Source organism: Rhinopithecus roxellana, chromosome 5, assembly GCF_007565055.1.
Source record: "Rhinopithecus roxellana isolate Shanxi Qingling chromosome 5, ASM756505v1, whole genome shotgun sequence".
In the NCBI taxonomy this organism is placed as follows: Eukaryota; Metazoa; Chordata; class Mammalia; order Primates; family Cercopithecidae; genus Rhinopithecus; species Rhinopithecus roxellana.
In genome coordinates this window covers 63,247,377-63,260,436 of record NC_044553.1, presented here as the reverse complement: position 1 = coordinate 63,260,436, position 13,060 = coordinate 63,247,377, and the positions used below count along the sequence as shown (strand labels likewise).

Genomic DNA, 13,060 nt, shown 5'->3' with positions numbered 1-13,060 from the left:
CGCCGGAAGGCGGGATTTCCGTCGCACTCACCCACGCCCCCACTCCCACGGGAGACTGCCCGGCCCGAGCGCTCTTAATCACGCGGCGGGTGGTCGCGCTCACACCAACTGGAGCTATCCAGGGCGCGGGTCGAGTGGCGCGACCAGCTGCCCTGGGGATGAGAACGGATCTTTGTGTGGCTGGCTGGGGAGTGAAGAGTTTTCTCCTGTGTGTTCAACTCAATGCAGCAGAAGTCTTGGGCAGATTACGTGGAGCAGCTGTGGAAGCACTGTGCAGGGAATCCAAGAAGGAAACAGACCTTCAGCGACCACAAAACGAAATTGAAGAACTATGAAACAATATAGGCTGGGCAGGGTGGCTCACGTCTGTAATTTTCAGGGCTTTGGGAGGCCGAAGTGGGAGGATCCCTCAAAGCCAGGAGTTGGAGGATCCCATGTTGCCAGACTGGGCAATATAGCAAGACCCCATCTCTAAAAAAACAAAAAATTAACAATTAGCCAGGTGTGGTGGTGCACACCTGTGATCCCAGCTGCTCGCTAGGCTGAGGCAGGAGAATCGCCTCAGCCTGGGAGGTCAATGCTACAGTGAGCTGAGATCATGCCACTGCACTCCAGCCTGGGCGACAGAGTGAGATCCTGCCTCTAAGAAGGAAAAAGGGCATGGTGGTCACGCCTGTAATCCCAGCACTTTGGGAGGCCGAGGCAGGTGGATTATTTGAGGTCAGGAGTTCAAGATCAGCCTGGCCAACATGGTGAGACCCCTTTTCTACTAAAAATACAAAAATTAGCCTGGTGTGGTGGTGCGCGCCTGTAATCCCGGCTACTTGGGAGGCTGAGGCAGGAGGATTGCTTGAACCTAGGAGGCGGAGATTGCAGTGAGCCGAGATTGCACCTCTGCACTCCAGCCTGGGGGACAGAGGCTGCACCACTGCAGCCTTGACTTACCGGGTTCAGGTGGTTCTCAACCTCAGCCTTGCCAGTAGCTAGGACTGCAGGCACAAGCAACCACGCCTAGCTAATTTTTGTATTTTTTGTAGAGACCGGGTTTTGCCATGTTGCCCAGGCTGGTGTCGAACTCCTAGGCTCAAGTGATCCATCCGTCTCTGTCTCCCAAAATGCTGGGATTATAAGTGTGAGCCACTGCACTTGGCTAATAGTAATGAACTTTGAACAGAAGGAAAAGATGTTATTATTTACTTAGTTATGTTTTATCTATATTTTCTAATTTTTCTAAACATGTAAAGATGAAATTCTATTAAAACTCAATAAGACCTCCGAACAAAAAAATTAGAGTATAAATATTTATTTTAGTTGTATAAACTTGGTTTCTGGAAAAAGAATGGAATAGATTTTCTGAGAAAAAAAATCCACCACTTTGGCCGGGTGCGGTGGCTTATGCCTGTAATCCCAGCACTTTGGGAGGCTGAGGTGGTGGATCACCTGAGGTCAGGAGTTCAAGACCAGCCTGACCAACATGAAGAACCCCCGTCTCTATTAAATATACGAAAATTAGCCAGGCATGGTTTCAGGCACCTGTAATCCCAACTACTCAGGAGGCTGAGGCCGTAGAATCGCTTGAACCCAGGAGGCAGAGGTTGCAGTGAGCTGAGATCACACCATTGCACTCCAGCCTGGGTGACGAGCAAAACTCTGTCTCACAAAAAAAGAAAAGCCGACTGGCTGAAAGGATTAAAAAAGAAAATATGATCCATCAATGTGCTATCTACAAGATGAACATTTTAAATTAAAATGAACAGATTGAAAGTAAAAGGATACAAAGATAGGGCCAGGCGCGGTGGCTCAAGCCTGTAATCCCAGCACTTTGGGAGGCCGAGACGGGCGGATCACGAGGTCAGGAGATCGAGACCGTCCTGGCTAACACGATGAAACCCCGTCTCTACTAAAAATTCCAAAAAAAAAAAACTAGCTGGGCGAGGTGGCGGGCGCCTGTAGTCCCAGCTACTCCGGAGGCCGAGGCAGGAGAATGGCATAAAAACCCGGGAGGCGGAGCTTGCAGTGAGCTGAGATCCGGCCACTGCACTCCAGCCCGTCTCAAAAAAAAAAAAAAAAAGGATACAAAGATACAACATTTAAATAGTAAGCAAAACCCCACCGAAGTGGCTGTACTAATACCAAGTGAAATACACTTTAATTTAAAGCAGGGCTGGGCATGGTGGCTCACGCCTGTAATCCCAACACTTCAGGAGGTGGAGGCAGAGAGACTACTTGAGCCCTGAAGTTCAAGATCAGCCTGGGCAACATGGCATAATCCCATTTCTACAAAAAATACAAAAATTAGGCGGGCATGGTGGTGCCCACCTGTGGTCCCAGCTATTTGGAAGGCTGAGGGGGGAGGATCATGTGAGCTGGGGAGGTCGAGGCTGCAGTGAGCTAAGATCAGGCTCCTGCACCCCAACCTGGCCGAAGAGTGAGACCCTGTCTCAAAATAAAAACAAAAAAAAACAAAAAAGGGTTGAGAGACAAAAAAGGGCATCATTTTTTATTTTTTATATTTTGAGATGGAGTTTCGCTCTTCTTGCCAAGCCTGGATGGAGTGCAATCGTCTGATCTCGGCTCACTGCAACCTCTGCCTCCTGGGTTCAAGTGATTCTCCTGCCTCAGGCTCCCAAGTAGCTGGCATTACATGTGCATACCATCACTCCTGGCTAATTTTTGTGTTTTTGGTAGAGACGGAGTTTCACCTTGTTGGCCAGGCTGGGTTCGAACACCTGACCTTAGGTTATCCGCCTGCCTTGGCCTCCCAAAGTGCTGGGGTTACAGACGTGAGCCACCGTGCTGGCCAAAACCTTCATTTTAAAAAAGGCTGGGTCAGGCATCATGGCTCATGCCTGTAATCCCAGCACTTTGAGAGGCCAACGCCCGTCTCTACCAAAAATACAAAAATTAGCTAGGCGTGGTGGCAAGCACCTGTAATCCCAGCTACTCGGGAGGCTGAGTCAGGAGAATTGCTTGAACCCAGGAGGCGGAGGTTGCAGTGAGCAGAGATCGTGCCACTCCACTGCAACCTGGGGGACAGAGAGAGACTCCATCTCAAAAAATAAATAAATAAAGGCTGGGTGCCAGATGTGGTGCATAGGCCTAGTTTGTTGACTCCTGTACTTAAGATATAAAACTCTGAAGAACAGTGGGCGGGAGCTTCCCTCGAGAGGCACAGGACGGGCAAGCTGGTCCCTGAGCAGTGACTTTATAATAACTTGTTACACTGTGTTTTTTCTTTTGTTTTGTTTTTCGTTCGGTTGGTTGGTTGTTTGGGACGGAGTTTCGCTCGTTGCCCAGGCTGGAGTGCAATGGTGTGACTCAGCTCACCGCAACCTCCACCTCCTGGGTTCAAGCGATTCTCCTGCCTCAGCCTCCCAACTAGCTGGGATTACAGTCATGCACCACCACGCCCAGCTAATTTTGTATTTTTAGTAGGGATGGGGGTTTCTCCATGTTGGACAGGCTGGTCTCGAACTCCCGACCTCAGGTGATCAGCCTGCCTTGGCCTCCCAAAGTGCTGAGATTACGGGCATGAGCCACCGCACCCAGGCTTTTTTTTTTTTTTTTTTTTTTTTTTTTTTTGGACAGTCTGGCTTGGTCGCCCAGGCTGGAGTGCAGTGGCGCAATCTTGGTTCACTGCATCCTCTGCCTCCCAGGTTCAAACGATTCTCCTGCCTCAACCTCCTGAGTAGCTAGGATTACAGGTACGCGCCTAATTGCCTATCAGTGAAGCACCTAATAAGACTTCGTGAAGGAATAAGCAGTGTATTCCAAATGCGCTTGTTACAGAGGTAAGTCTTGAGTGCATTGGAAGGATGAATGAATTCTATGAGTGCTCAGGACAGGCTTCATCAAGAGATACAATTCGAGCTGATACTTAAAGGACACTTAGGATTTCTGGGCAGAAAAATGGAGTGAAAGGTATTGGGAGAGAAAACAATGTGTGTGGGACACAAAGATTCAGAATGGTGCTCAGAGAATATATATAGCAATAATATATATGTATATCTATAAAATAATAATTATTATAGAGACTGGACAGTTGAATGCATCCTTTCCAAGACTTCCTTCCTCCTAGGGGGAGCCATGGGATGCAGAGAGCAGCAAGGCCCAGGAGCCAGGACCTCAGGACCCAGCAGAGGCCAGACATGGGCAGAAATCCCTGCTCCACCTCCTGCCGCAGCTGTGGGCAGGTGGGCAGGTCACGGGACCTGTGGGCTTTGGTACTTGGTAAGCGTGGGTTCAAGTGTGGGGTCAAACTCCAGCTCCAGCAGCCTCCCTCCCTATCAGCTTTTCACGGCAAGCTGGGGCAGTAGCTTCTTGTGAGGATAAAAAGATGAAGTATCTAGCACCAAGCAGGTACCCAGCATATTGTGGCTTCCTCCTCACCGCCCTAAGAGATGGGGATCAAAGACCCTGCCCCGTCCCTGAGGCCTTTCGGGCTAGTGTGGGGCTGATGTGACCCTTTTAACAAATCATTCTGCTAAGGGCTGAGGGAAGCAAGCCTCCCTCTGGAGCTGCTGAAGAAGGGAAGGCCCCTGGGGAGGGGCATCCTGGTTCAGGTGCATTCCCAGGGCCCAGAAAGCGCTCACCGCTTACGCCTACCTTGAAGGAAGTGTCAGGATTCAGTCAGGGAAGAAGCAGAACCATGTGAGTACAGGCTAAGGGATTTGTTGTGGAATTAGACCTTACAGGATTGTGGAGGGGCTGGGAACTGGAGGTGTGGGGAGGCCGCTGGAGCGTCAGCGAGGAGGTCACCAATCAGTCACTCTGAGAAGCGGAAGCATGCCCAGCCACCTAAGGAGGACCTCCAAAGGCGAGGCCCTGGAGAGGTCTCTGGGCCACTGTGCCTTGTGGAGCCCCCATCTGTGGGTCTGCGATGAAGTGACTGGTGCTGGACTTGGGGCCACAGCAGGTCACAGTGCAGGGCAGCCTGCCCTGCTTGCTTTCGGCCGCTTGCTTCGTATGATTGTTTTTTTCCTTTTTCCATGAACCCGAAGGCCACGGTACACTGACCGCTGAAACTCAACCTTCACTGGCTGCATTATAGATAACATTCATAGGTCACCATGGCCATGGTGCTTCCATTGTCTTTCAGGACCTTGGGCCAACTCCTGTCCAATTCAAACCGGTTGAGACCACTGACCCTTTAACTGGACCTGTGCACATGCCTGAGAAAAGGTCCATTTTGACGTCAGAGGGTCCAAAACTCCACCTTCAGAGCCCAACACTCCACCTTCAGATCATGCTAATGCCACCATTTTCTGTACTTATGTCCAATGAAATGCCAAGAAGCCTGATGACACTTTTTTTTTTTTTTGCAACAAGGTCTTGCTCTGTGGCCCAGGCTGCCAGTGCAGTGGCGTGATCTCAGCTCATTGCAACCTCTGCTGTCTGAGTTCAAGCACTTCTCCCACCTCAGCCTCCCGAGTAGCTGGGATTACAGGTGCACACCACCACGCCCAGCTAATTTTTTTTTTTTTTTTTTTCCTGAGACAGAGTCTCGCTCTGTTGCCCAGGCTGGAGTGCAGTGGTGCGATCTCAGCTCACTGCAAGCTCCGTCTCGTGGGTTCGCACCATTGTCCTGCCTCAGCCTCCCGAGTAGCTGGGACTATAGGTGCCCACCACTATGCCCGGCTAATTTTTTGTATTTTTTTTTTTTAGTAGAGATGGGGTTTCACCGTTTTAGCCAGGATGGTCTCAGTCTCCTGACCTCGTGATCCACCTGCCTTGGCCTCCCAAAGTGCTGGGATTACAGGCATGAGCCATCGTGTCCAGCCTAATTTTTGTATTTTTAATAGAGACAGGGTTTCACCATGTTGGCTAGGCTGGTCTCACACTCCTGACCTCAGGTGATCTGCCCGCCTTTGCCTCCCAAAGTGTTGGGATTACAGGCATGAGCCACCAAGTTCAGCCAGCTGCCTGATGACACTTGCACAAAATGAACCTGTTAATTCATTTTTCCCCACTGTCAATCACCTCCCCCAACATCTTAGACCATCACGCTTCCCTAACCTAGAAATAGCCCTCAGCCTTATCTCCAGGGAGATCAAGATTTGAGCGCTGTTCTCCCACATCCTCACTTAGCGGTCTTGTGAATCTATCTTTTATCTTTTGCAAAACCCATGTCACAGTGATGGACTTGCTGTGCACAGGCAGAATGGACCTTGACCTGGCCAGTAATGCTGGACAGCCACGGCCGCCCCCAGACAGCAACTGCTGTCTCTTTCCTTCTGCCTTCCAAGTCACACATAAACACCCCTTTTGGCCAACTCTTCCTCTGGGAGGCTTCTCCTCAAGGGGCACCAGCACTGATGGGGAAGCCAGAGACAGGCAGCTCAGGATGGGGATGAAAAGCCAGGAATGCGGAGGCCGACTTCTGCTCAGCCCTGCTCCCTTGGATAGAGAGGCTGGAGCCCAGGGCATCAGCCACAGGTCTTGGGACAAACCCTTGGCCCAGGAAAACAGAGCTGGATGAATCCTTGAACACCACGAGATCCACCATCTCACTCCCCAGACAGGAAAGTCAGGCTCTGACTCCTGCTGTGGATTGCCGCAGGTCCCGGGCCGCTAACTCTGTTTTCTCTCTGGCCAGCGCCACTGCAGCCTGGGCCTCAGCTGGTGGAGAGAACTGGGCTCACCCACTGCCAAGGCAACTGCAAAAAGGGCACATGGCAGTCCTGGGCAGAGCCCAGGGCCAGGACGTCAGCCACTTGCACAGCAGGGAGGGCACCTGCCCGTCTCCACAGCCATCGTCCTCCTGGGCACCCTTACCAAAAGGCACTCCTCGAAACAAAATAAGGCCAGGCGCGGTGGCTCATGCCTGGAATGCCAGCACTTTGGGAGGCCAAGGTGGGCAGATCACGAGGTCAGGAGATCAAGTGATTCCACTTTTCTTCTCTAGGAAGTTTGGACATTCAGATCTAGTTGGTCTTTTATCATAGAACTCCTAGTGTGCCTGAGTCTTACATTGTGAAGATCCTTTTCTACAATATTAGATGTAAGATGATATAAATGATACTGGATGAGATCAGGCTGGATGAGACCTGATACTTGTAAACATACTTTTTAGATGAAATCTCTGATTGCCATTCGCTTTCCATTTGAACTCATAAAAATAAAACATTTTGGCTAGAGGGTGGAAGTAGGAAGGAGATTTATGTCTTTTAATTGCATGTCATTGTTTCATATCGAGACAGAACATATAGTATCCCTGGCTTTGGACCTACAGAAGGAAACACATTTTTCTACCTGCTGTATGCCAGCAGTTCCCGAACACCTGGAGGGCTTATTGCAGCATGGATTGCTGGTCCCTACTCCAGAGTTTCTGATTCATCAGGTCTAGGGAGGGGCCTGAGAATTTACATCTATGACATTCTGAGGTGCTCCTGGTTCAGAGACTATATTTTTGAGAACCACTCTTATCTACTAACTATAAATTGTAGAACTTTAGAAAAAAGCTTAGTTTGGTCTGGGATAAGAAGCACACAGGTAATGGAGCAAATCATGAAAAAGTCAACCCTTGATCCCAGGTAGCAAGCACTACACAGTGACAGAACACAATTCTTGGTTTTCATGATTGCAAGTCATAGCCAAGTATCGAGTGAGAAATGCAGTTTCATTTGCAGGGCTTAGAGAGGCCAGGTGATTCTAGAAAAATAGGATTTAGTGATTAATCTCATGAGAGTGGGAGTTAGTTATGTCCTTTTTCTCTCCCCCATCACTTAGCATTTAGCCTTACTTTAGAGGGTCCTGTATGTGTTTTAAACTTGTAAAGAACTTTGAGTGCTTATTAAATGGAAAGCTTTCCGTGTGTGTGTGTGTGTGTGTGTGTGTGTGTGTGTATGTAGGTATGTATTTAGAGACAGAGTCTTGTTCTGTAGCCCAGGCTGAAGTGTAGTGGCACAATTTTGGCTCACTGCAACCTCCACCTCCTAGGTTCAAGGGATTCTCCTGCCTCAGCCTCCCAAGTAGCTGGGATTACAGGTACCTGCCACCATGCCCAGCTAGTTTTGTATTTTTAATAGAGACAGGGTTTCATCATGTTGGCCAAGCTGGTCTTGAACTCCTGAACTCAGGTTATCCACCCACCCCAGCATCCCAAAGTGCTGGGATTACAGGCATGAGGCACCAGACCTGGCTCAAAAGCTTTGTGTTTTTAAAGATGTTAGACATGTTTCTTGTTTTTGTTTATTTTGTTTTTTGTTTTAAAAAAAACCAAAAAACCCTTAACAATAATATAGGAGAATAAGAAAAATTTTTTCCAAAAAGGAGAAATCATTGTGATTATTTATCTTAGTGGAATGTTGGATAATATAGTCTGCTTTATCAATCATCAAGCACACTATAAAATTTCCATTTTAATAGGATTTGTACCTCAATTGAGGTATTACAGTTTTAAAGTTTTTAAAGTGAAAGCCAGCCCCACCCCTCTCCTGGAGTGGGCGGGGACAGCAGTTACATGGGTGGCTTTCCTTGTGACATCACAGGTCCTTCATGACAGGCTGCTGTCTGGCCACGCCTCCTTTCCCTTGCATCTTTCTCATTGACCAATAGGCTTGAAGCATTAAGGCCACGCCCCTATTCTGCATTCTAGTGTGGCCCTGGTTACGCCTCCTCTGGCTCAGTCACACAGCTACCTGGTAGGTGACTGGAGGTGTATAGTTGTCCTCGCCTGGATTGTGCTGATGTGGCCCCAACCCCACCGCCCTACCCATCCCATGATGTCCGAAGAAACCCCACAGATCAAATTGGCCAAGGCCAAGGAAAAGGTAAAATGCACCAGGTTGCTGGCACCCCAACCCACCCCGAGGCGCCCTCTGACAGTCAAGCTGCTGCCAGAGTCTGTGCCACTGCTGAGGCACACCAGGCTGGGACCCCCCCCACCCACAGTGCCTCTGGGCTCCCCACAACCCAAATCTTGTGAGCCAGCCCAACCCCCTCGTGAGTCCTGCCCCTGCCCTCACCAGTCACCCCAGGGTGACTTTGAGCTGGTGACTCCCAGGCTTCCACTCCATACTCTGCCCTTACCCTCCTGCTACCCCAAAACCTGACCTCCTTGGGCTCTTTGGGCTCAGGTCTCCAAGGACCTGGGTGCCCCAGAACCTGCCCTCACTAGTTGCCCATGGTCACTTTGGACAGGTGACTCCTGGGGCTCCTTGCTCCATACTCGGCCCTCACCTCCCACCACCCAAAGCCTGACCTCCCTGGGGCTCTTGGGCTTGCATCTCCAAGGACCTGGGTCCCAATCCTGTGACCCCCCCTCCCCAATCTAAAAGCAGGCAACTTGGGCACTGCACTCACGTGTCCTCCCCACCAGTCCACTGAGGAGTGGAATGTAGTGATGTCACAGTCCCTCTAGAACTGTCATTACTGCCACGAGACCTGTCTTTGGTCTTAGGACCCAGTCCCCTAAGTGTTCTTGCCCATTTCTGGTTCCTCTGGTTGTAGCACAGGTTTCCAGCTGGAAGGGATTGGGGACTGTGGGACCTAGGAGAGAGAGGTTTCAGGCTGCCTTACTTCCTTAATACAGACACTGACAGTGTGAAAAGCCGACACCTCCCCATGAGCTCAACACATTGACAGTGTCTTTGGGTGGCAATGGAGAACGGGTTTGGTTTGGTTTTCTCTCCCAGGCTTCTACTCTCCAGAGAGACTCAAACATTGTTTCTGAATTCTCACCTCAGATTTGAATTGAATTGTTCTGGGACCAGAGTGCCCCTCAGTCAGTGGTTTCTGGAGTAAGATCTGCCTATCTTCTGTGGAACAGATCTTGGGAAACTGAACTTGACAGCTTGAATCTTCCTCATCTCATCTCCACCTGGGGTACTTTTGAGTGCCACAGGATAAATAGGGGTATCTTTCTGAAGCATCAGTTTCCTTTGAGTCTACTGAGAGACAAAACATTAATGTCCTTAGGGGTGACAGTCAGATAAATTTATAGGAATATATAAGACTTCTCTCTGATATGAGGGTTGGGTTGTCCTCTTTCTGTTAAATTCCCAGATTTCACAGAAAGGCTGCCTTCTGCCATTAGGATACATTAATACAAATTTTGAGAGGTAGTGGTGCAGTTCTTCACACTAACAGACATGTGAGGATGTATGACTCTAAACCACACAGTGTACAGTTCCTGCCTACTTAATATTTGCTTTTCTACCTCTGCCTCTGGTTTTGGTCCCTGGCAGCTGCTGAGTTGTGGCAAAATCCCAGAGCTCAGAGCCAGAAGACTGAGTTTAAGTTCCATTATTGCCTTTTGTTCAGCCATGCTATCAATCCCTCTCAGTCACTAAGTGATTGTGACAACACTTCCTACAGTTGTTGGTGGCATTAAATCACATGGTGTATAAGAGTATTTTGTATAAACTGTAAAGCAGAATGTGACTGTAGGAGCTTGTAGTTCTCATGAGTATCACTGCTCTTTCCTTTCCACAGTTGAGAGACGCTCATCCCCAGGCCAACCCTCGTGTTGGTACAGGAGCAAGCGACACCAAAAAGAAGAACATAAATAATGGCGCTAACCCTGAGACAACCACTTCTGGTGGTTGCCACTCACCTGAGGATGTGAGTCTTGGCTGGCCAGGCTCCTGGGGACAGAGGGCCCAAGGGGTGGTGGAGGGTAATTGTTAAGATTGTGGAAGATCTCCCAGGCACTGGTTAAGAATTCTGGGTTTGAATCCTCTCCATCTGCTGGGGATATGATTTAGGGCAAATTCCTTGAGCTCTTTGGGCCTCTCTTTTCACATCTACAAAATAGGAGTGGTGTGGTTTGACCTACATGGTGAAGTTTAAATGAGATTTGTCATTGCTGTTTTTATGTTAATCCCTAGTCCACGGCCTGCTGTAAAGTTTCCTTCTCAGGCTTGCGTTTCCTGAGGTAGAGTTAGAGAGTATCAGAGGTTTCTGTTAGCTCTGAGAGTCTGAGAGTTAAAGGCCCACTAGAATGGAAACCTCGGGGCCAAGGGCTCCTGTCTGCCTTTTCCGTCCTATATCCTCACTGTGAAGAACCATCCCTGGCCCGTATGTGCTCAGTCAATGTTTGTTGAATGAATGCACCTTTCTAAATCACAAGCTGGCAGAAGGGTGGGCTTTTCTCACACTCCGTCTCTGAAGGTTTCTGTGACTGTCTTTTCGAGAGAATCTAGTTTCAGACTTTCAGTTCTGTGGCTGTGGGCAAAAACCAACCAAGACCCAAATCCTTTTTCTGGGAGTGAGGAGAGTTTACCAGCTGGTGTTCCCATTGGGTCTAAGAACTTTACCTTTAAATCCATCCCTGGCCCCTGCCTACCGCTTCCTGGCCTGGGGAATAGAGTCGAGGGGGCCACCCTCAGTCACCTTCCTTTCACTCTTCCCCACAGAAACAACAGAACCGAGCTCAGCTGGAAGAAGTAACGTGATTTCTTTGTTTACTCACGACATGACTGCTGGGTTTGGAGGGCACTCAGATGTAGAGGCCCCAGTCTCATCTTGCCCACACCCAGCCTGGGGAAGAAGGCTCACCCTTCAGATTCCACCCCATCCCCACAGGGTTCCTGATAACCTGGTCCCATGGGTGGGCCTGTCCTGGGGCAGTGGTGCCATTCTGGGGGCATGTCTCTTGCTGTGCCATCTCTGCCTCCCCCTGGTAAGAGCTCTGTCTTCCTCTTTCTGTAGGAAAAGAAGGCAAGCCACCAACATCAGGATGCCCTAAGGAGGGAGCTAGAGGTGAGTGGAGGGTGGAGAAGGTTTCTTTGCTTCTCTTTCAGCACTTGCTTGTCTTTTCTCCCAAAGGCCCAGGTTCATACCACACAAATCCTTACATTTCAGAAAACGGAGCTTCAGACGGCACTCTATTACAGCCAGCATGCTGTCCAGCAGTTGCAAGGTGGGAATCCGGCACCCTGTCATCTTAAAACCTGGCACTTTGACAGGCCTTTAGGGGAGTCCTTTGGGCCGCATCTGAATGTCTCTCATTCCAGGAGAGACCAGGGATCTGGTGTGCCGCCTCCATGATCATGGAAGTTTGCCGGAGAATTAGAGCGGGCCCTCTCTGCTATCACTACACAGAAGAGGAAGGCAGACAGGGTGAGTCCAACCACCTGCCCCGTCCCCTGGGAGCGCGGCTTCGCAGATGGAGGGTGAGCCTAAAAGTCCCTTCTGTCGGATGGAGTGTCCTGCTCAGAAGACAGCGTGGCCATTTCTTGCTGCTTTTGTGTGTGGTGGTTAGAGGCTGACGGGGCTGAGTCGGCTGCTGTGGGTGAGTTGGGGGGTGCTGTGGGGAGCGAGCACTGGACATAGAGCTCGCAGGCCAAGTGCCCACCCTGCCTATACTTGACTGTGGCCTTGGCCAAGTCCTAAGTGGGTTAGGGTACTTGTACCATAAAGGTACAGAAGAGTAGCTTGAGTATGTTATTATTTGTGTTGAGAGAGTGAGCCTGTGTGTGTGTGTGTGTGTGTGTGTGTGTGTGTGTGTGTATGTATTATGGTAATATACAATAAAAATGTTTGTAAGGATTCATAAACATCTCAGGAGAGAGGAACAGTGTTGGGGGGAGATATTTCCCTTCTGTACTTTCTGAGTTTTGGACTATTTGAACGTATCATCCTTTCAAAATGTCAACAAAGGATTAATGTCCTCCTTCTTACCTGTGCCCCTACCCCCAGTGAAAGAATGGGCTTAGAGAATCAGATATACCTGGGTGTTGAAACCCCAGCTCTAAGTGATCTTAGGCAAGCACTTAACCCTTAATACCCCATGTTTTTCATCTACACGATAGAGGTAATAATGGTAACCGTCTCCTATGGAGGTTGTGAGGATTAAATGGATTGTTAGCGCAGTGCCTGGTGAAGCACTCAGTAAATGTTCCAACAGTGGTAGTAATAACAGTAACAACAACAGCAGTATTATCTGATGTCTCTGGACCCCTGTTAGCCAGCCATGAATTCAGTCTCTTTCCTGTCCCTTCCACCTTTACTGAGTTCTTTGAAAAACAAATGAGGGCCAGGTGCTCTGGCTCATGCCTGTAATGCCAGCACTTTGGGAGGCCAAGGCGGGCGGATCACCTGAGGTCGGGAGTTCAAG

General features: G+C 49.5%; 1 pseudogene; it reads left to right on the top strand.

Annotated features, from left to right (window-relative positions):
- Window positions 1-4,086: 4,086 nt before the first annotated feature.
- Window positions 4,087-12,212, top strand: LOC115897556 (annotated as a pseudogene).
- The last annotated feature ends 848 nt before the right edge of the window (window positions 12,213-13,060 follow it).